We start from the raw sequence: 23,435 nt of genomic DNA, 5'->3' as shown, positions 1-23,435 counted from the left end.
AAGAAGACATTATCAAGACCTCAGTGAGTTTAAATGAATAAAAAAAAACTCCTCCCGCACAGGCTATGAAGGCCCAAAGGTTACCGACCGGCCGCCGTGTCATCCTCTGCCCACAAGCGTCACTGGATGCGGATATGGAGGGGCATGTGGCCAGCACACCGCTCTCCCTGCCGTATGTCAGTTTCCGAGGCCGGAGCCGCTACTTCTCAATCAAGTAGCTCCTCAGTTTGCCTCACAAGGGCTGAGTGCACCCCGCTTGCCAACAGCGCTCGGTAGACTGGATGGCCACCCACCCAAGTGCTAGCCCAGCCCGACAGCGCTTAACATCGGTGATCTGACGGGAACCGGTGTTACCACTGCGGCAAGACCGTTGGTCAGTGAGTTTGAATGAGGTCGTGTAATGCCGCTACGAGAAGCTGAATGCTCCTTCTGCGATACTGCAGAATGATTGGCAGGAAAGTATCCACTGTACATGATTGCCAGAAGTGGTGGCCACGAGACTTTACAGTCGCAAGAAGACGGCCACATGGCACTACCGGGAAGGAAGACCATCATGTTCGGCCTGCGGCTTTGGCGCATCGCACTTTACCTGCAGCAGCAATTTAAGCAGCCAGCAGGTGGCACCACAGTGACAGAACTAACTGTTGCAAATCGCTTACTTCAAGTACATCTCCGAGTCAGACGCCCTGTAGCGTGCTTCCCACTGACCCCAAATCACTGCCAGTTGCGAATTCAGTGGTGTCAAGCGAGAGCCCACTGGAAAGCAGGTTGGAGGTCTGTTGTGTTCTGTGATGCAAGGTGGTTCCGCCTCGGCGCCACTGATGGCTGTGCGTTGGTTAGCAGGAGCCCAGTTGAGGGACTGCACCCAGCCTGTATGCATGCTAGGCACCCTGGACGTACATTTGGAGTTACGCTCCGGGGTGCGACTTTGTATGACAGCAGGACCACTCTCGTGGTTAGCCCGGTATTACACTATCAAATTTCTTTGTCAAAGTTGATATGTCAAATATTTTTGTCAAAGAATTTTGATGGCGTAATAGGGCACTTTGTCAAATCTTGTCTGTCGTCAAATAAATTTGATCAAATCTAGGGCCTCGCTGTAGATATGATCATAAAAGTCGCTTGTCTTCTGTTCACTGCAATGTGACATGTTATCACGTGGAGTGCTAGCATCGCTGCAGCGTTCAGTCATCTGTAGTGTGTTTATAAACATGTCTAGTAAATACAATTGGTATGTACCGACAACTACAAAATTAATAGAGATGTGTGCAGCTGATGAGGCGCTTTACAACGTGAGGCACCATGAATACAAAAATAGGTTAAGAAGATTGGAGACCTAACCGAACCCAACCCTCTCCTATAGCAAGGAATCGGAGTTTTACAGTGAGCCCGTCTTCTGCAGATATAGCAGTTCTTAAGCGAGTATTGTGCTTTGTGATATGAGGGTACACTTCACTGAGCAAATATTGAAATGTATACTTTCCATTCTTAAGTAATTTATGTACGACTTGACGTCCTCCACTACAAGTTCACATAATAAGTTTTGTTGAATGCTTTTATGGTCTCGTCGTAAAACCCACGACTTCACCCAGGTATGTTTCCTTTTTTCCCCCCGCTTCTCTTCCACATGTGCACACGGTGCAATTGTGGTACATGCAACTGCTGCGGTTAATAACAAGTTGTTGTTGTCAGCCATCTTGAACTTTGACGAAAAATATGATGACAGTGTAATACCCCTTTTTAGCGCCACGTCAAATATCTTTGTCAAATAAATTTGATGAATATTTCATCATATCTTTGATCAAATCTTTGACAAAGAAATTTGATAGTTTAATACGGGCCTTATTCCACACACCCTGACTGCAAATATGTACGTCAGTCTGTCCATTCGACCTGTTGTGTTGCCATTCATGAACAGCATTCCATGGGATGAAACTTCCTGGCAGATTAAAACTGTGTGCCCGACCGAGACTCGAACTCGGGACCTTTGCCTTTCGCGGGCAAGTGCTCTACCAACTGAGCTACCGAAGCACGACTCACGCCCGGTACTCACAGCTTTATTTCTGCCAGTACCTCGTCTCCTACCTTCCAAACTTTACAGAAGCTCTCCTGCGTACCATGCAGAACTAGCACTCCTGAAAGAAAGGATATTGCGGAGACATGGCTTAGCCACAGCCTGGGGGATGTTTCCAGAATGAGATTTTCACTCTGCAGCGGAGTGTGCGCTGATATGAAACTTCCTGGCAGATTAAAACTGTGTGCCCGACCGAGACTCGAACTCGGGACCTTTGCCTTTCGCGGGCAAGTGCTCTACCAACTGAGCTACCGAAGCACGACTCACGCCCGGTACTCACAGCTTTACTTCTGCCAGTACCTCGTCTCCTACCTTCCAAACTTTACAGAAGCTCTCCTGCGAACCAACCGGGCGTGAGTCGTGCTTCGGTAGCTCAGTTGGTAGAGCACTTGCCCGCGAAAGGCAAAGGTCCCGAGTTCGAGTCTCGGTCGGGCACACAGTTTTAATCTGCCAGGAAGTTTCATATCAGCGCACACTCCGCTGCAGAGTGAAAATCTCATTCTGGAAACATCCCCCAGGCTGTGGCTAAGCCATGTCTCCGCAATATCCTTTCTTTCAGGAGTGCTAGTTCTGTATGGTTCGCAGGAGAGCTTCTGTAAAGTTTGGAAGGTAGGAGACGAGGTACTGGCAGAAGGAAAGCTGTGAGTACCGGGCGTGAGTCGTGCTTCGGTAGCTCAGTTGGTAGAGCACTTGCCCGCGAAAGGCAAAGGTCCCGAGTTCGAGTCTCGGTCGGGCACACAGTTTTAATCTGCCAGGAAGTTTCATATCAGTGCACACTCCGCTGCAGAGTGAAAATCTCATTCTGGAAACATCCCCCAGGCTGTGGCTAAGCCATGTCTCCGCAATATCCTTTCTTTCAGGAGTGCTAGTTCTGCATGGTTCGCAGGAGAGCTTCTGTAAAGTTTGGAAGGTAGGAGACGAGGTACTGGCAGAAGTAAAGCTGTGAGTACCGGGCGTGAGTCGTGCTTCGGTAGCTCAGTTGGTAGAGCACTTGCCCGCGAAAGGCAAAGGTCCCGAGTTCGAGTCTCGGTCGGGCACACAGTTTTAATCTGCCAGGAAGTTTCATATCAGTGCACACTCCGCTGCAGAGTGAAAATCTCATTCTGGAAACATCCCCCAGGCTGTGGCTAAGCCATGTCTCCGCAATATCCTTTCTTTCAGGAGTGCTAGTTCTGCATGGTTCGCAGGAGAGCTTCTGTAAAGTTTGGAAGGTAGGAGACGAGGTACTGGCAGAAGTAAAGCTGTGAGTACCGGGCGTGAGTCGTGCTTCGGTAGCTCAGTTGGTTTCAGTCGGCCCTCGGCGGCCGTGGCGAGCGGACGCGCGCTGGTGTTTACGTGTCTGCTGCTGCCGGCTGAGCGCTGTTTACGGTGAGTTGACGCTATTGTAGCGTACACAGTTAAGGGTTATTGTGTGGAAAATGCCACGAATTGACTATGAATGAACTAGCACGAAAAGATACTTTGAAATTAAGTTTCGATCCGAAATATGCACGACCTAAAGCTTACGAACTCGAAGCATGGATTGAGAATGTTTTGAAACGCTCTTTTGACGAAATAATTGGTGTACATCTTTCGATCGTTAGCAGTACTGCGCACATAAAGTTTAAATCTGCTGAAATATGCGATCAAATTGTTCAGTTATGCGGTGATAGCCTTAAATTTACTCACAGCGATGGTCATATTGGCGAAGTTCATGTATCTCGTGCAGGATTTAGTGTCCGCACAGTTAGAATTTTCGAACTACCTTTTGAAGTTCCTGCCGACGAAATAAATGCAGTTTTGAAAAATTATGGCACGATTATCAGCAATATTGCGGAAAGGTGGATGTCCTTCAAAGTTCCTGTCTTGAACGGTGTTCGACAGGTGAAAATAGAACTGGAGAAACACATTCCATCATATATTACGATCTGTGGATACAGGGCAATTGTTATATACGATGGACAGCCTCGCACTTGCTCCGGGTGTGGTGCAACTGATCATGTTCGCGCACAATGCGTACAGAGACGAGTGACACAGTTGCCACCAGGCGAAAGTGTTCCTAGTAACAAGATGTCATCAATGCCTCTAACTTACGTGGCGGCAGTCCGTTCGACGATGGCAGCGACGGAGGTCACTCACATGGACACAACTGTCAACACCACCGAAGCTGACCAGACACCAATGGAGACTGCCACCCCAGAGGGCAACGCTGACACCGCCCCCGACGTGACGATGAAACTGACCGATCCGGAGGCTACGTGTTTGGTTAGCGCCCAGGTTGGCGAGAAAACCCAAGATGTTGAGAATGATCCGCGCACCGACAAAGGAGCGGATTCTAACTCAATGGGAAGCGACGACAACACCGGATTACCAATCTGCAGCTCTTCCTCAGTGACTGTGGCAAATGAAAGGGCTGACATTTCTCCTAAAAAACACAAAAAGCGACGGATCGCTCACAAGGATGCTGAGAAAACAGCTCCACTGCTGCGCGAGAAAGGTGCGCAAATTGCCCGAGAATTAACGGACGCAACTCTTGGCAGGACAGATGCGAAGCAATCGAGTGGCCACGACCAGGCGATAAAAGTGACCACGCCGAACTCTGGGGTTGGAAATCAAGCTGCAGCAGACGAGGATCGGGTCTCTCAGCAGCTCCTGAGAGAGGGGCGAAAAGAACATTGTCCAACGGGAAAGGGCTCAGATCAGAAGATGGACATGTCAAATGCAGGCAGCTGGGCTGGTGATATCGAGGACATGTCGGTGGATCGAGGACTGATTACGTCTGAACCACCAAAGGAGGCTATGCCAGCCGGGAGAGCAGAATTACTTGTGACACGACAGCTCTCAACGAACCTGAGAAAAGATGATGATTCGGATACGTATTAATTTCCTCACCGACATCATGCTTTTGCTGACTGGTCAGCGACTTTTAACATAGAGAACTTCATGCCTACTTTTCAGGACTACAAGATAGTCACTGTAAACATAAACAAAATAACTTCAGAGCTGAAGATACACAGTCTCCGCGATTATTTGTATAGCTGTGATGCAGACATCGCGATGCTGCAAGAGGTGGCTCACCATTTCCTACCTGACTTTTCTGGGTATGACGTACTAACAAATACCATCCCAGATAGCTCCTCAGGCACAGCTCTGTTATTCAAAGAGGGTATTATTGTCTCGGACGTGGAAAGACTAGAGTCTGGCAGAGGAATCTCGTGCCTTATTAATGGAGTTCGATTGATAAACATATATGCTCCCTCGGGGAATCAAAATAGAGCTGCCAGAGCACATTTTTACGCTACTGACTTATTGTATCTTTTACGGAGGAATGAGGAGGACGTGATCGTCGGCGGGGATTTTAATTGTGTTTTAAAGCCTAAAGACCAATGGCCGAACTTTAACGGTTGTGCGACACTTGCCGAAACTGTTCGACTGATGGACCTAGAAGACACCTGGGAAATCCTGAACGGGGACCGACAGTGTTTTACGTATTTTACCGCTCAAACTGCCAGCCGACTAGACAGAATTTATGTAGGAAAACGCCTGCGGGACAAGATCTCTGCAACGGAGACGTGGCCTTTGTACTTCTCCGACCACGAGGCATATCACTGTACAATCCGAATGGTACGGCAGGGAACGTACCGTGGCAGAGCAGGTTGGAAGCTGAATGTTTCAATACTCAATGATCAAGGTTTAAGAGAACGGGTGCAGGAAGTGTGGGATCTCTGCTCACGCCGCCAACAAACTTTCCCGTCGGTTACGCTGTGGTGGTGCCGCTGCGCAAAGCCCAAGCTTATTAATTGCTTGAAAGGTTACAGCTGTGAAAGGAGCCGGCAGCAGAAAGAGCTTTTCGAATTTTATTTTCGATGTCTCCGTGAGCTGTATTCTGCTCCTCATGTCACACAGGAGAACTTTGTACAGATCAAAAGGATTAAGGCGAAGCTAACACTATTGAAACGAAGACAACTGGAAGGAATTAAAATACGTTCTCGCGATGGTAACAGCGCTAATGACGAAAGCCCATCCTCCTTCCATCTTGCGAAAGAGAAACGCCGCGCTAGACAGAAATTGATTCACAGATTAAAAACAGAAGATGGCAGTGTCACCACAACCCAGAATGAGATAAAGGAATATATAACCGACTATTACCGACGGCTGTACATGTCAGAGCCCACGAATGACGAGGCAATTACGACCATGAAAAACTACCTTACAGCGACCCTCGACGAGACGGACAGACAACTATTACTGAGTGATGTCACTGAGGAAGAACTTCGGGAGGCTTTGAGGAAGGCTCAGGGTAATAAATCGCCCGGGGCCGATGGCCTACCCATTGAATTCTACAAGCAATTCTGGTATCTACTCGAACATTGCTTTCTGAACATATGTAATGAAATTAAAGCAGGTCGGCCACTACCAGCAGGATTCAGTGATAGTCTAATTGTACTCGTCCCCAAAGAATACCCACCAGATGATGTCAATAAATTTCGTCCTATTTCCCTCCTCAACTCCGATTACAAAATTGTGGCCCGCGTTCTAGCAGCGAGAATTAAACATGTTTTACATAAAATCATACATGATAGCCAGACAGCAGCCGTCCCTGGTCGAACGATCTTCAGAAGTCTGGCAGATTATAGGGAGATCATCTCCTTTAGTGCTATTACCCAACCGGAGGCTGCAATTTTAGCTCTAGATCAATGCAAAGCCTTTGACAGGATCTCGCACAGCTACCTTTTTCAAATTATGAACCATTTAGGTTTTGGTGACGGTTTTATTACGATGGTCAAAAATATGTACACCTCCGCTTGCTCTAGGATCGTCATCAATGGCCAACTCTCCCGGCAAATAACTATTGAGCGATCTGTACGACAAGGCTGCCCCATGTCAATGCCTCTTTTTGTCATTGCCATTGAGCCACTTGTTCGTTTGCTGAACCGTACGCTTGAGGGCTTAACCCTGTATTCGACGACTGTAAAATGTGTGGCATACGCGGATGACATAAATGTCATCGTACGTTCGGAGCGAGACCTACAAGAAGTCACTAATAGTGTACGGGAGTATGAAAGAGCCTCGTGCTCCAAGCTCAACTATCGCAAGACTAAACTAATGCCGATCGGTAGTGGGTTTCGAATCGATGATAACTGCCCATATATAGTACACGAGAGTATCAAGCTGTTGGGAATACGAATGAGCCGCTGCCCTCTGAAAACTACTACGGACAATTGGCAAGAGCTTCTGGCTATGACGAGAGGTTGTCTCCAGCAAAATAAAGGCAGAGAACAGGACCTCATATAAAGAGTGCAGTTTATCAATAAAATGATACTTTCGAAAATCTGGTATGTAGGGCAGACAATCCCTGTGGTCAACAGCATTTCCAAGCAAATAATGACGGCAATTGGCTGGTATATTTGGAGGGGTGAAATATTCAAAGTGGGAATAAATGTTATTACTCTCCCACTAGAGAAAGGGGGCCTAGGGCTAATAGATGTTGAACTTAAATGCAAGGCTCTTCTTATACGGAGAACTATTCAGCTGTTTCAAGACTACCCAGACAGCGCGCTCCATATGGCCCTACGGATGTATACACCTACTAATATGGCAATACCGATAAACCTGGGGGAAACCCACTACAAAGCCAACCACATCAGGATGTTTCTGCTCGAAGTTAGTTACCTCCGAGCGAAACTGAGCGCACCAATACAGGACCTTACAACCGCCCAACTATACCGGATAATGAATACTGGTGGAAGAGTAAACCGCATGGAAACGAAATATCCCCTACGGGATTGGGCTCAAATCTGGAAGAACATCCACAACAAAGTGCTCGGAACAAATATCAGATCAACGTGGTATAAAGTAGTTAATGAGACCATACCTAAGAAAGAAAAATTACACAGAATACGATTGTCGGCAACTGACAGATGTGGAGAGTGTGCCCTCATAGACAATTTGCTACACAGATGTGTCTACGGAGAAAATAAATTGGTCTGGGAATGGTGCAGAATGAACCTTGCCTCTATCTGCAGGACAGCTAGACAGACAATCGCCATCACATCGGTGTTGCAACCTGATGGCACTTACTACCCCATCACGAAGAAAAATATATGGACATGGCTGACAGGACATACTCTGCATTACCTAATTCAAGCCGAAGATGCGCCATCTTACCAGGGCTACAGAGTATATCTAGCCACACAAGCGCAACTGCTGATGAAGGATGACAAATACAGACAAAAGTTCGCGAACTATATACCAGCATTGAGAATAACGACACTATGAACGACAACGACGATGAACAAAAACGAACAAGGAACAACGAAGTAGATGTAAGATGAATGCACTGCATCCGACTGTTAATAACGTTGATGGCAGTGGTTATTTTTTTTTTTTTTTTCCAACCTGTGTGTGGCGCCCGGCCATTGGGCACTCAGTGCTAAGAGAAGACAACTGCCGACATAGGAGATCACATACAAACGGGGAGAAAGAAATGAGACCAAGCTATATGCTTGGGGTATACCATAATAGGCAACCCTCGAGAAGACGAGCGTTGAGTGCCGTCATGAGTGCCGTCAACGAGCCGAGATGTCTCACGCAAAGAATAGTGGAAACAAACAATTACAAAAAAAACTTGTTGCATATTAAAAAGTTAAAAAAGATAAAAAAACAAAAAACCAACAAAACACGATGAAAATAAAAGTTTTGCAGCAAAGAGTCATCAACAAGGAATGAAACGTTTCCTTTGCTACAGAAGCAACGCACCTTGAACTTTCCGCTGCAGTGACAACACGTTTTCCTTTCTTGATGCAGAAGAAGCGTCCTTTGTGTTCAACGTTCTTTTAATGGCATAGAAGCCAGGCCGAGAAGGCAGAAATTGGCGAGCAAAAAAAAAAAAAAAAAAAAAAAAAAAAAAAAAAAAAAAAAAAAATGTTCCCTTGTGCGTTGCAGTGCTTGTACTATAAGACATAAAAAAAAAAAAAGTTGGTAGAGCACTTGCCCGCGAAAGGCAAAGGTCCCGAGTTCGAGTCTCGGTCGCGCACACAGTTTTAATCTGCCAGGAAGTTTCATATCAGCGCACACTCCGCTGCAGAGTGAAAATCTCATTCTGATTCCATGGGATGTTTTCCAACAGGGTAACGATCGCCCGCATACCGCTGTTGTAGCCCCACATGCTCTACATAGTGTCGATATGTTGCCTTGGCCTGCTCGATCACCAGATCTGTCTGCAATCGAGCCCATTTGGGACATTATTGGACAACTACAGCATCACGCACAAACAGCATTAACTGTTCCTGCAATTATGGAATGGTAGCATACTATTCATGAACCCTTTTAGACCTTCTGGCTACAACTGTATATATTAAATTTTACTGTGTCTTAGCAGCAACGAAAGTATTTTTACCAGTGGAAATCTGAGGTACAAATTTGTGAATGTTCAACCTCTTCACCACGCACAAGTGCTGCCAGCTGTTGCGCATCACTATGAAAGTATCAGCTATACAGTGTAACAGTGTGCAGCAGCTCGTGACCGCCAGAAAAGACGGATGTGGTTGGTTCGCCATATTCCACTGTATAATTTGATATTGTTATTGTTATTTTGCGTGGTATTGATTGAAGGGTCAGGAAGTCTTTTCTGAAAGTATTTGTATGGAGTGTAGCCATGTATGGAAGTGAAACATGGTAGGTACTGGAAGATGAAGAGGCTTGCACAGGATAGAGTAGCATGGAGAGGTGCATCAAACCAGTCTCAGGACTGAAGACCACAACAACAACAACAACATTTTGCGTGGTAATTATTGAATGATTATTTTACTATTTGTTACAATAGACAATATTTTAGTCCATAAAATGAAGCCAAGTATACAAATTATGTTTTGAAGATGGATACATGTTTTTGTATAAATCTGGCATCCAAAGTCATTAAAAAATCACCTAAGAGCATTATCATAAAAAAGGAAAATTTTCCTTCGTCTAGAAAAAATTCAGGTCTGAAAGGGTTAAATTATTAATTTTACCACAAAAGTACATCTGTATTTCAATACTCAAAGCTGAAAAATAAAACAAATATGGTCAAAAATGTAGTTTAAATATTCGTATGTTCCATCTTTAGGGAAACTCTTGTGTATCAATAGCCTTCTCATTGATGTTTTTCATCTCCGCCTAGTATTATCATAAACCAGTAAAAAGCTTTTCATTCAACAATACAACCTATGTGCAAACATGTCTCATAAGCCTGGAATATATCCATAGTAGCCAAATTTGTTTTAATAACATTATATCTGTCATAATCTGGCCTGAAGATAAAAAGATGTGCAATTAGTTACAAAAGAAGAAAAATATAGACTTCATCAAGACAATGCTCTTGTATCTCATGCTCAGCAAAGCCAAAAAATTATTACAGAACATCATAAGCACCATAATATGTCAGGAATATATGCTAGGATAGTTTTCAAAACCGTATACCACAACTGTAGCTGCAGAAAAAGCCACACACACGTCATAATATAAAAGAACAAAAGCAATAAGCTGTTTCCCAACACAGAATAAACCAATTCCACCATTATTGCTACACCTGCGCGAAAAACAGCAAGAATCTTGAACACATACGCGTTTGAAACAGAAGTAATAACATTTACAAAAATATTTATGTATTAGAAAGTCTAGTGAAGTGTAAGACTGTGCGAAACACTAGTCTCCCGAAAAAGTTGTTACGTGGCGAGCAAAGTACCTGTCATAATAACAACAGGCAACGAAAGAAATATATTCTTCTCGTGCATGAAATATGTGTTTATATTCTTTCGTTTTCAGTGAAGTAAGTATTTCTTCATCGTTAAATTGTAGCTTATCTCACTGAATCAAGCAAATTCGGCTGTTTTTACAAGTGTTTCATAATCATTCATGTCTTGACAATTTAATAATGCTTGGACCGCAAAAATATAATAACTATTTCGCTAATTAACTAGAAAAATGATTAAAAACAAACTTTAGTTTTTCGGCTGCTTTCCCGCCACTTGGGGCGCTAGTGTCGCACCAACTGTCAGATGGTAATACTTTTCACAGCAATGATTTTAGCGATTGTTATATGTTAGACTGTGTTCACTATTCGAGCAGTGTGCTCATGCATCGGTATCCCAGTGCAGTAAAGCTGAATTCCTTATGGTGGCAGAAAACATACGAAAACCTTACATGCCTAACTACAAACTGCACTATTGTAAACAAGCTGTTCCACCTAGTCTGTTTCTTGCTTCAAACTTACCTGTACAGAATGCACGTCACCAGTTTTCTGTTGGAAACGGACGGCATCTTTGACAGCATAGGTCTTTCAGTAAAGCACCGCAACTTCATTCTTCAGATAATCGGCACAGAAAATATGTTTCAAGTCTGTGTTCGAAACATTAGTAATACAAGCATAAAACTGAAAGGTCTGAAATGTTATTAAGTTGCTGGGGACTTCATGATAAATGATGTTTCCTCGTTGTAGTTCTTAAGAATTCCCCCAGAATTTTTTCTTCTGAGAAAAGAGTGTTATCGCCAACACCATATGACACAGTGAATAGTCTTGTAAAACCGAGTGCGCAGTAGTACAGAAAGGTAACACATTTTCTGATGTGTGCATGTCTACATATCAGCTGTACGTAGGCTTATATTCACACAGTGCTGGACATCATACTAACCAGTATTTCACCGGATTGCCTTTCAGTGCTTCATGCTACTATCATAGGATGAGGCAAAATGTAACAAATGTCCACATGTCCCAATTCTGACGCCTACATGTTCCTGACATTAAGCGCGAAATTCTCTATCCGATATGAATGTAAATGGAGGAAGATATATGGGACACATTTTTACACTCTTTTTAGTTACCGTAACGTTCACTACAAATGATAATGCTTCATAAATTACACTTTGTCATGTTCTGCATAAACGTGTGTTTATGTGTGTGAATTCCTGAGGGACCAAACTGCTCAGGTCATCGGTCCCTAGACTTACACACTACTTAAACTAACTTTAACTAATACTAAGAACAACACACACACCCTTGCTCGAGGGAGGACTCGAACCTCCGGCGGGAGGGGCCGTGCAATCCGTGACATGGCGCCTAGAACCACGCGGCTACTCCGCGACGCTCAGAAATGTGGCATTAGTCGTCAGGTGGTGGATCTGTATGTCAAGAGAGTAGAACTGCTGCCACAGGGGATGTACTAACATGATCTTCATCGTTATGTCATTAATAAAAGTCTCTCACAAACACAGCTGCGACCATCGTCAAACATACACTTTCGAATCAAGTTTCACTTTCACACTCTCCTTCAATCACGTTGACGCTCCACGGTCCTGACAGCGAACGTCTGAGCGGCGGTCGGGTAACTGAAGTAGCCGTCTGCTTAACTATTCGCGGAACTACATGCACCAAGCAATTCGAGCGAGCATGAACGCTAGATTCAGACCTCCAACAGGGACACAGGTGGAAGTATACGATATAGATGAACGTATACAATTGTAAGAGTTAAAACGTTTCAGTACACATGGATCCGCAAAAGAGGCGTTTATAATTCCGAATGTGTGGCTACAACAAAATGGTTCAAATGGCTCTGAGCACTATGCGACTCAACTTCTGAGGTCATTAGTCGCCTAGAACTTAGGACTAATTAAACCTAACTAACCTAAGGACATCACACACATCCATGCCCGAGGCAGGATTCGAACCTGCGACCGTAGCGGTCGCTCGGTTCCAGACTGTAGCGCCCAGAACCGCACGGCCACTCCGGCCGGCTGTGTGGCTACAAACTGTCAATGAATTCATTATGAAATACAACGAGATGACAAAAAATCCACAGTGTAAAGAATGTGCCAAGAATATCAAATTTCAGGCATAACTCTCAACACGGACAACACAGTGGCCGACGTCTTTCACTTCACGACCGAGAGCAACGGTGTTCGTGTAGAGTTGTCAATGCTAACAGACAAGCAGTACTGCATGAAATAATGCAGAAATCGATGTGGGGCGTACGACGACCGTATTCGTTAGGTCAATGTGGAGAAATATGGCGTTAATGGACCATGGCAGCAGACGACCGACGCGGGTGCCTTTTCCAACAGCACGGCATCGCCTGCAGCGCCTCTCCTGGGCTCGTAACCATATCAGTTGGACCCTAGACGACTGAAAAACCATGGCCTGGTCAGATGAGTCCCAATTTCAGTTGGTAAGAGCTGATAATAGGGTTCGAGCATGGCGCAGGCCCCCCGGAGCCGTGGACCCAAGTTGTGAACAAGGCACTGTGCTAGATGGTGGTGCCGCCATAATGGTATGGGCTGTGTTTATATTGAATGGACTTGCCGCACTGGTACAACTGAACCGGTCATTGAGTGCGAGTGGTTATGTTTGGCTACATGGAGACTATTTGCAGCTATTCATGGATTTGATGTTCCCAAACAACGATGGAATTTTTATGGATGACGATGTACCATGTCACCGAGCCATAATTTTTCCGGAAAATGATTTGGCCCCCCAGATTGCCCGACATGAGTCTCATCTAACATTTATGGGACATAATTGATAGGTCGGTTCGTACACAAAATCCTGCACTGGCAACACTTTCGTAGTTATGGACTGTTGTAGAGACAGCATGGCTCAATATTTCTGCAGGGGACTTCCAACGACTTGCTGAGTCCATGCCACGTCGAGCTGCTGCACTACGCCGGGCAAGAGTGGGCCTGACACGTTATTAGGAGGTATCCCACGACTTTTTTCATCTCAGTGTATTTTCCTGGTTAGTTTAATTGTATAAGAAGTGCAATCTTGGTGATCAAATCACCTCAAATGGGGCTCCCAGGACTTTTGTTATTTCGGTGTACTTTCCTGGTCAGTTTAATTCTATGGGAAGTGCCAACTAGTTGATCATGTCCTCATCTAAGTGGGCTGAAACTGTAGCCACACATTCAGGAATTTGGTAAATGTATGATGGGGTACAGGCACATTTTGCTGCTGATATATGAGGTGCGACAATAAAGTAATGAGACTGATTTTCTTTGCAAGATGTGGCAACCCTGCAGACTTGCGTAGGTACAATATCTTTGACCTTGTTCTATACGCTGCTTCTAGTCCAAGCGGCACATCGATGCAACTGCTCAGTCGTGAGTTGTGCTGTAATAATTTAACACATGTTTGTGTCTCTCGTCAGGGAAACGGAACCGCATAATATTGTGCAACAACATGCCATTTCTTCTTGCGTTAAATTGGGTGACAACGTGACGACAACCTACAGTAAGCTTCAGAAGGCTTTAGGAGAGGAGGTTATGTCAAGAGCTCAAGTTTTTCGTTGGCATAAAATGTTTAGTGATGGCAGAACGAACGTGGAAGAAGAAGACCGCGGTAGACGACCATCAACCTCAAGGACAGATATCAACTTGGCCAGGGTGCGTGAACTCGTACGATCTGATCGAAGATTATCCGTTAAAATGATTGCAGAAGAACTGAACATCAATCGAGAAACGGTTCGTCTAATAATAACTGAAGATCTTGGTATGAAAAAGATTTGTGAAAATGGTCCTAATTGGATTCTGCATCACGATAATGCGCCATCCCATACTACTCTGTCAGTACAGCAATTTTTAACCTCAAAACAAATTTCAGTACTACCACAGCCACCTTATTCACCAAATAACGCCCCGTGCGACTTTTTTCTATTTCCAAGATTCAAAACGGCGGTCAAGGGACACCATTTTCAAACAACACGAGATGTCCAAAAAGCAGTGACAAGGGTCTTGGAGGATATTACAGAAGATGAGTTCCAGGTATGTTACCATCAATGGCAGAAGCGCTGGAAAAAGCGTATGCAATCAGAAGGGAACTACTTTGAAGAAGACAACACTAAACTTGACTAAAACGGTAAGCAACTTTTTTTTCACATCAGTCTCGTTACTTTATTGTCGCACCTCGTAGGACATCTAACACGCCGTTATGATCTAAGGTGAATAGATCGACCAAGGTCACCTGATTTTTCTGTCTAGGGTCGTCTCAAAAGTGAAGTTTCTGGTTCAGATGGTTCAAATGGCTCTGAGCACTATGTGACTTAACTTCTGAGGTCATCAGTCGCCTAGAACTTATAACTAATTAAACCTAACTAACCTAAGGACATCACACACATCCATGCCCGAGGCACGATTCGAACCTGCGACCGTTGCGGTCGCTCGGTTCCAGACTGTAGCGCCTAGAACCGCACGGCCACTCAGGCCGGCGAAGTTTCTGGTATTCCTGTTGATACAGTTGAAGAACTGGAGCAGCGAACTGTAGACTGGTCTTCATTTAAGAGATGATCTTCGGGTTTTTCAAAGAATTCGTAACTCACTGCACACACAACTGGAACATTACATCCAAATGGGATAACAACACGTGGAATAGCTGAAAGTACCTAATGAAAAATATTTAATGATGGCAAATTGCGGAAAGTACCCAAGAAAATGAAAATTATTTGTTTAAGCGTTGCCAGTATTAAATGAAACTAATCTTGTCGCGGAAATGCTTACTCACAGTAACTATAAATTACGTGTAGAGAATGTGTTCACGTCTCATTTATTTCATTGCACGCAACATGGAACTCTCCTTCCAAATGAATTCCGTGATTAATTCCTGATAATGTCTCACTTGCTCGGTTGTGTTCTGTATCGATATGGGTGCCAACTGCAATGCTGTTGCGAAAGTGAGCTGAAAGAGAAATGCGCTACACTGAGTGTTACAATTAACCGCTTGTCCACAAAGACAACACCCTATGCGCGCATTTGCGAACAATGTTCTTAGTACTCACTGCACTCAAAATGTATGTCATTTAAAAAAAAGGGAGAGGATTATTATAAATGAAAAATAAAATGAAATAAGAACTTATTTAATTTTCTCAAAATTGCAAATCTAACATTTAAACTCCTTTTAATAAAGTTACTCATTCTATCACAGACACTAAGCATTACTGAAGTATAAAATTTCTATCAGTTTTACTTTTAAATTATTAAATCCAAATGTCCTTTTAGCTAACGGCAGCGAATGGGACACGGTAACACCTTGGACATAGGACTGATAAATCGTCTCCTTTAACTAATAATCGTAATCATTGAATAATGAAAATTAACAGGCTACAATAACCCCTAAATGCAAGCAAAGCAATGTGATAAATTTCGTTCGGTTACTAAGTCTTTTCTGCAACAAAATCAAATTCCAAAAATCTCTCCTCCAGAACTTCGCCATTTTCTGCTTCTCAAAATTGCTCACTTTCTTTGACGCAGAGTTACTCAGCTAAGCCAACCGATCACCATCCCATTTCTCCCCAGACACACCTATGACTAGCTCACCCTGCTACTGCTGTTCTGCTTACCGCACACTATTTTTCTCAACAATGATTTTCTTAATAATCAATCTTTCATGTGTCCAAGCTTTAAAAATGTATCAATGGCAGTTAAAGTCGATCTGTTATACATCATCAACTCGTGCTATGGACAATTATGCCTCATTAAATCGATACATTAAAAATACAGTCAATATATTTTTATAAATAAAATTTTGTCATGATATAAGTGGCAGGCGATGTGCTTCTCTAAGATTGTTCTAAAAAAGGAGTCAAAGTGATCTATAAAATATTTCTATATCATGCAAAGTAGGTGCTTTATCTTTACCTATAACAGGTACGACTGTAACATGTATTCTTGCTAGGGTAAGGATTGAATGAAATGCGAACCCAAATAAATAGCGACTAGATCGAAAAGTTCACATTTCGAATATATCTATATTAACCAGGACACTACTTCGTAGTGAAGTCAATGACGACTTGTAAACACACCTTCGCAATTGCTTCCCAGTCTGCTCGGCTTTTTACTGGAAAATTTTTGCTCTGTTGTTGTATCCATTCACACATGTCAGTTTTCACCATTAAAATGAACGTCACGAAATTAGGAACCTCAAGGTCACGCCCGCTCCCTGCAATCCGCCGGGACTAAGCTCTATGATTCGCACGCCTCATAGTTTTGTTGCCGCATTTACACTGTTAACAGTGCATCAGGACAGCTGAACGTTCTGTGTTTCCGTGCGGTACCGTGAGTTCAAGTGTGATTTCAGACTTCCGTGGAACGGTGCATTGACGTGCTGTTGGCAGTGAGCGAAATGCATAGAGCAAAAGGCCCACATGGTGTGCTGCTCCGGTCGGTTTGCGTAAAGGGCGACAAGACATTCGAAAACACTCTACAATTGTCTCATCGAACCTACTGAAGATTTTGCGAAAGTTCAAAACGTGACAAAACACCTTGAGGTATTTTCGAATCGAGTATCCAAGAGAGTAATAACATCGGCAGAATCTCCAAATGCGAGCACGTGCTTTGCTTCTCCAAGAAATGGATATAAATCAAAACGAAAATTACAGAATTTGTCGATGTTGACAAACAGTTCGTGCGTACAACTGTACTTCGCTACCATAACAGAGGAAAGTATCCGAGCATTAGAAAAATAGAGAGTGATCTCCGTGAAAAAAATTATTATTCTGCCTCAGAGACTTCAGTTCTTTGTTTTCTGCGCTCACTTGATTTTTTTATTCAGAAATTACGAGTATAATCATGGAGCAAAATTTTGAATGGAATGCAGAGACACTGCAGCGGCAAGAATGAGGCTTTGTGTACAATTCACTTACTGTCTGCTGAGGACTACTATCCTGTAGTACATTTCGATAAATGTTGAGTTCACTAAACCAGAAGCAAAAGTGTGTTTTGCTTGACTTCAGCCGAAATATTGCCCCGCAACTACCTACAGTTACTTTTGTGTACCCGTATACCTGCGATCTGGGTGGCATTATAGCGACGAAGGGTCAGTAAAGAGCTGCGTCCGTAAGCTAGTCGCGTTGTTCTGTCTGTAGTATGCATACATAAAAGTTCAATATCTCTGGACATGTTATAAGCCAAAAAGGAGACCGGCTAATAATATTTCCATTACAAACAGTGCAATACAAATTTACATTATTTGTCGAAATAAGATAGGAATTGTTTCATATTCTTACTTTTTAGTAACATTCAGACGTCATTCCTACTTGACCCCTGCTCCTATTCAGTAGCAGAACCTCTGCGACATGTGAAATGCAGAACTTAAGACAGTGCAAAATATTTTACTGCAAGTAGTGCAAGCTGTGTTGTATATAAACTCAGAAAGAGCGTATTTATATTTACATAACATCAAATATTATAGAATATACTTTTATTAAACTAATAGGGAAGTTTCAGGATCTACTAGAAAACGCGGAAACTAGTAAAGAAAATTTTGGATCCAACGCGACGCGAACCACTATTACATTTTCATCTTTCAGTTCTATGGCTCTGTTCATTGCGCTACACCGGTCACGGATGTTACATGCCCGTAATTTGCATATTGCCGTCTCCTGACAGCTTTAATCGTAGATACGTTATTGTGTTAGATTTACGATAACTAACTGTACCAAGAACACTGGGTTTCTTATCGATCCTCAGTATGCCGCTGCCTAAAACGGCATACTTTCATAATACGCAAGTAATGTAATTCTTGATCCTACGGTGTGACGTTCCCCGTCATTTTATTACAGCATTTCATACAATTAACGACGAGTTCTCGAGAGATCCTCAATTTACTGATGCTTCAGCCGTCGCACATGGACCGTCGTTTTGAACGTGAACGTTACGCATGCCGAGTTCAACGTGCTGCTGAATGCTCAGAAACGTTGCTATTTGTACGAAAGCTACGTGGGCCTTAACATGGTACACGCGATCGCAACGCGCTCCAGCGGCAGTTGTCGGCTGTATCTGGCTCGTAAATCGCACCGTTTATGAAATGGATGGGCGTGAAATTCCTGTGTTAGCTACACTAAAACTAAAATTTCCTCCCTTGCCCATACGCTAGTCGCGTTGTTCTCTCAGTAATACACACAAATAAAAACTTTGATATCTGTGAAAATGTTAAAAGGCATGTCCAGTCAATAAGGACATCAGCTTATACACTAAAGAACCAAACAAACTGGTAAACCTGCCCAACATCGTGTAGATCCCCCGCGAGCACACGGAAGTGCCGCAACACGACGTGGCAAGGACTCGGATAATGCCGGAAGTAGTAATAGAAGGAATTGATACGATGAATCTTGCAGGCCCGTCCATAAATCTGTAAGAATACGAGGGGTGAAGATCTCTTCGCAAAACAGCACGTTGCAAGGCATTCCAGATATCCTCAATAATGTCTCGAGAGTATGGTGGCCAGCGGAAGTGCTTAAATTCAGAAGAGTGTTCCTGGACACACTCTGTAGCAATTTTGGACGTGAGGCGTGTCGCATTGTCCGTCTGGAATTGCACAAGTCTGTCGGAATGTACCATGAATGGATGATGGTGACCATACAGGATACTTACATACCCGTTACCTGCCAGAATCGTATCTACACGTATCAGGGGTCCCATATCACTCCAGCTCAAAACGCCCCACACCATTACAGAGGCTCCACCAGCTTGAACAGCATGCAGGGTCCATGGATTCATTGGGTTGTCTCCACATCCGTACAAGTCCATCCGCTTGACACAATTTGAAAGGAGACTTCTCGGACCAGGCAACATGTTTCCAGTCATCAACAATCCAAGGTCGGTGTTGAAGGGCGCATACGAGGCGTAAAGTTTTGTGTCGTGCACTCATCAAGGGTACACGAATGGGCCCACGGCTCCGAAAGCCCATATCGATGATATTTTCTTGAATGGTTCATACGCTGACACTTGTTGATGGCCCAGCATTGAAATCTGCAGCGATTTGCGGAAGTATTTCACTTCTGCCAAGTTGAACGATTCTCTTCAGTCGTCGTTGGTCCCGTTCTTGCAGGATCTTTTTTCCGCCGCAGCGATGTCGGAGAGTTCATGCTTCACCCGATTCCTAATATTCACGGTACACTGGTGAAATGGTCGTACGGGGAAATCCCCACTTCATCGCTACGTCGGAGATGCTATGTTCCATCCCTCGTGCGAGTACTATAACACCAAGTTCAAACTGACTTAAATCTAGATGACCCGCCATTGTAGAAGCAGTAACCGATCTAACAACTGCGCCAGCCGTTGTTGTCACATAAGCGTTGACGACCGCAGCGCCTTATTCTACCTGTTTACAAACCTCTCTATTTGAATGCGCATGCCTATACCAGTTTCTTTGGCGATTTAGTGTAAAAGCTGCTCCGTTACTAATAATGCGATACATCGTCATTCTCACTTTTTGGTAAAACCCTAAGGTCATTCTTACTTGATCATTGTTCCTATTCACTAGCAGAATCTTTACAACATATGAAATACGAGGTTTAAAAGAAGAAAGGGCAAAATATCTTACTGCAAGTAGTGCAAGCTGTCCTACAGATTAAGCCAATCGAACGCACTCATTCCTGCGCACTTATATTTAGATAACATTCAATGTTATAGTATATAGTTATATTAAACTAATAAGAAAGTACGAGAATTAATTAAAAACGCGAAGGTCAGTAAAAAAAATTTGATGTAGGGGGATTGAACCATCAACAGTTCACACTTACCTACCAAATCTGTGACGCTACTGACTATACTAAACGATCCAGGATAGTTTAGCGACTGTACCTAGCATGTCACGGTGCTGGAAGGTTTATTGGTAGCTATGTTACTAACTAAAATTTAATTATGACAAATTATACCAAGAACAACCGTTTTTGATAAATCATCAGTGCGCCGTTTGCCTTAAAACGGCATACTCTCGTAATATGCAAGTTACAGTAATTTTTTAACCACGAATATGACGGTCCTCGGCATTTTATTACAACGAATCATCAAGTTAACGACGGGTTTTGAGAGATCCTCAGTGTGCTGGTACTCAGAAACGGCACATATACATATGGGCTTCAACTGAAAGCCAATGTGGCGCCTCGCGACTTTGTACTGAAGGAAGATGGCGTGCACGTGACGCAGCTGGCGTTCTGCCATATTATTGGTCAACGTTCAAACACACGTTCAGAATATCTGTCATGCTAGATATTGCTCTGCACCTTCGGAAAGATTCCCCAATGTGCCTTTTCCGCGCTACTACGCCAGAAACTGGGCACGTTCAACGTTCGATTGCACGGTCCTCGTGCCGACGGTTTAGGTCTTAAGCCGTCGGCACACGGACCGTGCTGTCGAACGTTAACGTTGAGCGTGCCAAGTTCAACGTGCTGCTGAGCGCTCAGGAACGATACGGCTTTTGCATACGGTACGTGGGCCCCAACGTGATATTTGCGATCGCAACTCACTCCAGCGGTAGTTGAGGGATGTTTCTAGTTCGTAAATCACACTGTTTGCTCAACGGGCGCGAGTAAAATTCCCACGTTAGTTATATTAAAATGCACATTTCCTCCATCGTCCACGAAAAGGAAAGTACCATGTCCAATTAATAAGGACACAGGCTTATAAAAGTTCCATTACAAACAGCGCGGTACAAATTTGGAATACTTCTGCGCATAAGATAAATATTATTTCATCGTACCAACATTTTAGTATAACCCCAAGGTCAGTCTTACTTGATCACTGTTCCTACCCAGTAGCAGAATTTTTGCAAACACGTGAATCACGAAGCGTAAAAAAAAAGGAGCAAAATATCTTTATACAAGCAGCTAAGCCAATCGAACAACGTCACCCCTCAAAAAAAAAGGTGAACTTATATTTACATAACATCAAATATTATAGTATATACTTATATTAAACTAATAATAAAGTATCAGAACCTAATAAAAACGCGAATGTTAGGAAAAAAATTGAAATGAGCAAGACGCGAACCACCTCCTCAACAAATAACTCCATGTAGGACCATGACGCTACTCATTAGGCTTTTTTTTTTTAATTCCACAAAAACAGTAACAAAAATGGCTACAATGAAATGACATAAATAAGGTGACAGATAATTGCAGTCATAAATTACAGCATTCAAAGAGTGAGTCTTTAGCAGTAGCACAATTTAGCACCTTCACTGTCACCTTCAACTGGTGGCAGTTCAGCATGCACATTTTCTTCTTCTGCAGCCGGTTCCTCATAATCATATCCCAGACCCAAATTAATCATTCCGTAGATACTTGATGTGTGTTCCTTCCGGGGTAAATTACGTGGACAGAAGAGCAGTCCCGAACAGCGACATCACAAAATCCTTCACTGTCTTGTTATTTTTGTCAGTTCCAGCCTTCTAAACGCATCCATAGGGAGTTCAAGATCTTCCTTTATATCAGACACCAGATGTTTGTCGTCATACTCTTCTATCTGCTGTACTACTGATTTATTTTTCATGTGTGACTTGCAGGTGAGGTTAGGGTCGGGAACGTGACCCAACCCATTCCCTCTCTACTAGGAATCCAGTTCCTAACCTATACCCATTCTGTTGAAGACAATTCGGAGCATGTTACAATATTTCTTATTGTGATTCCGATATTTAAGTATTTTCTCGAATTTATTTTCCATATACATCTTGTATTCAATATGTTCACCGCTCCCAATATTGTTAAAAACATAACTTGTATATTTGCCCATTAACCAAATCACTGCGTTATTTTTTGCCTGAGGGTAGTAACTTTCCTCTGGTCTGAAGAAATGTTAGTCTCAATCGTAGATATGTTACTAATTGAAATTTCATTGTAACAAATTGTACCAAGAACAATGCGTTTTGGGTGGATCTTCAGTGTGTCGCTGCCTTCAAATAGCGTTCTCTCATAATACGCAAAAAGAAAAAAAAATGGTTCAAATGGCTCTGAGCACTATGGGACTTAACATCTGAGGTCATGAGTCCCCTAGAACTTAGAACTACTTAAACCTAACTAACCTAAGGACATCACACACATCCATGCCCGAGGCAGGATTCGAACCTGTGACCGTAGCAGTCGCGGGGTTCCGGACTGAAGCGCTTAGAACCGCACGGCCACCGCGGCCGGCATAATACGCAAGTTACAATAATTCTTTTGCACGAATATGATGTTTCTCATTATTTTATTGGAGCGAATCAAACAGTTAGCAGTTTCCAGTGATTCTCAATTTGCTGGTGCTCAGAAACAACATATATACATATAGGCTTGAAATGAATACCAATATGGCGCCTCACAACTCTGTACTGAAGGGAGACTGCGTGCGTGTGACGTAGGTGGCGTTGTGCAATCTCATTGCTCAACGCTCAGACGCACGCTCAGAATATCTGACATGCCAGATATTGCTCTGCACGTTCGGAAAGACTCCCGAATGTGCTATTCGACGCTATGAAACTCGGCACGCTCAACGTTCGGATGCACGGCCCGTGTACCGACGGCTTAACACAGGCCTGCACGCCGGCGCGGCGCAAGGGTGTCTCTGCGCGGAGCAGATGCGCGCTTCTTTGGCGCGTCGCCGC

General features: G+C 43.6%; 1 pseudogene; it reads right to left on the bottom strand.

Moving 5' to 3' along the window:
- Positions 1-257: 257 nt before the first annotated feature.
- Positions 258-375, bottom strand: LOC126237947 (5S ribosomal RNA; annotated as a pseudogene).
- Positions 376-23,435: the final 23,060 nt, after the last annotated feature.

Source organism: Schistocerca nitens, chromosome 2, assembly GCF_023898315.1.
Source record: "Schistocerca nitens isolate TAMUIC-IGC-003100 chromosome 2, iqSchNite1.1, whole genome shotgun sequence".
NCBI classification, from domain to species: domain Eukaryota; kingdom Metazoa; phylum Arthropoda; class Insecta; order Orthoptera; family Acrididae; genus Schistocerca; species Schistocerca nitens.
The sequence above is the reverse complement of the archived record's forward strand: the minus strand, read 5'-3'. Positions and strand labels throughout refer to the sequence as shown.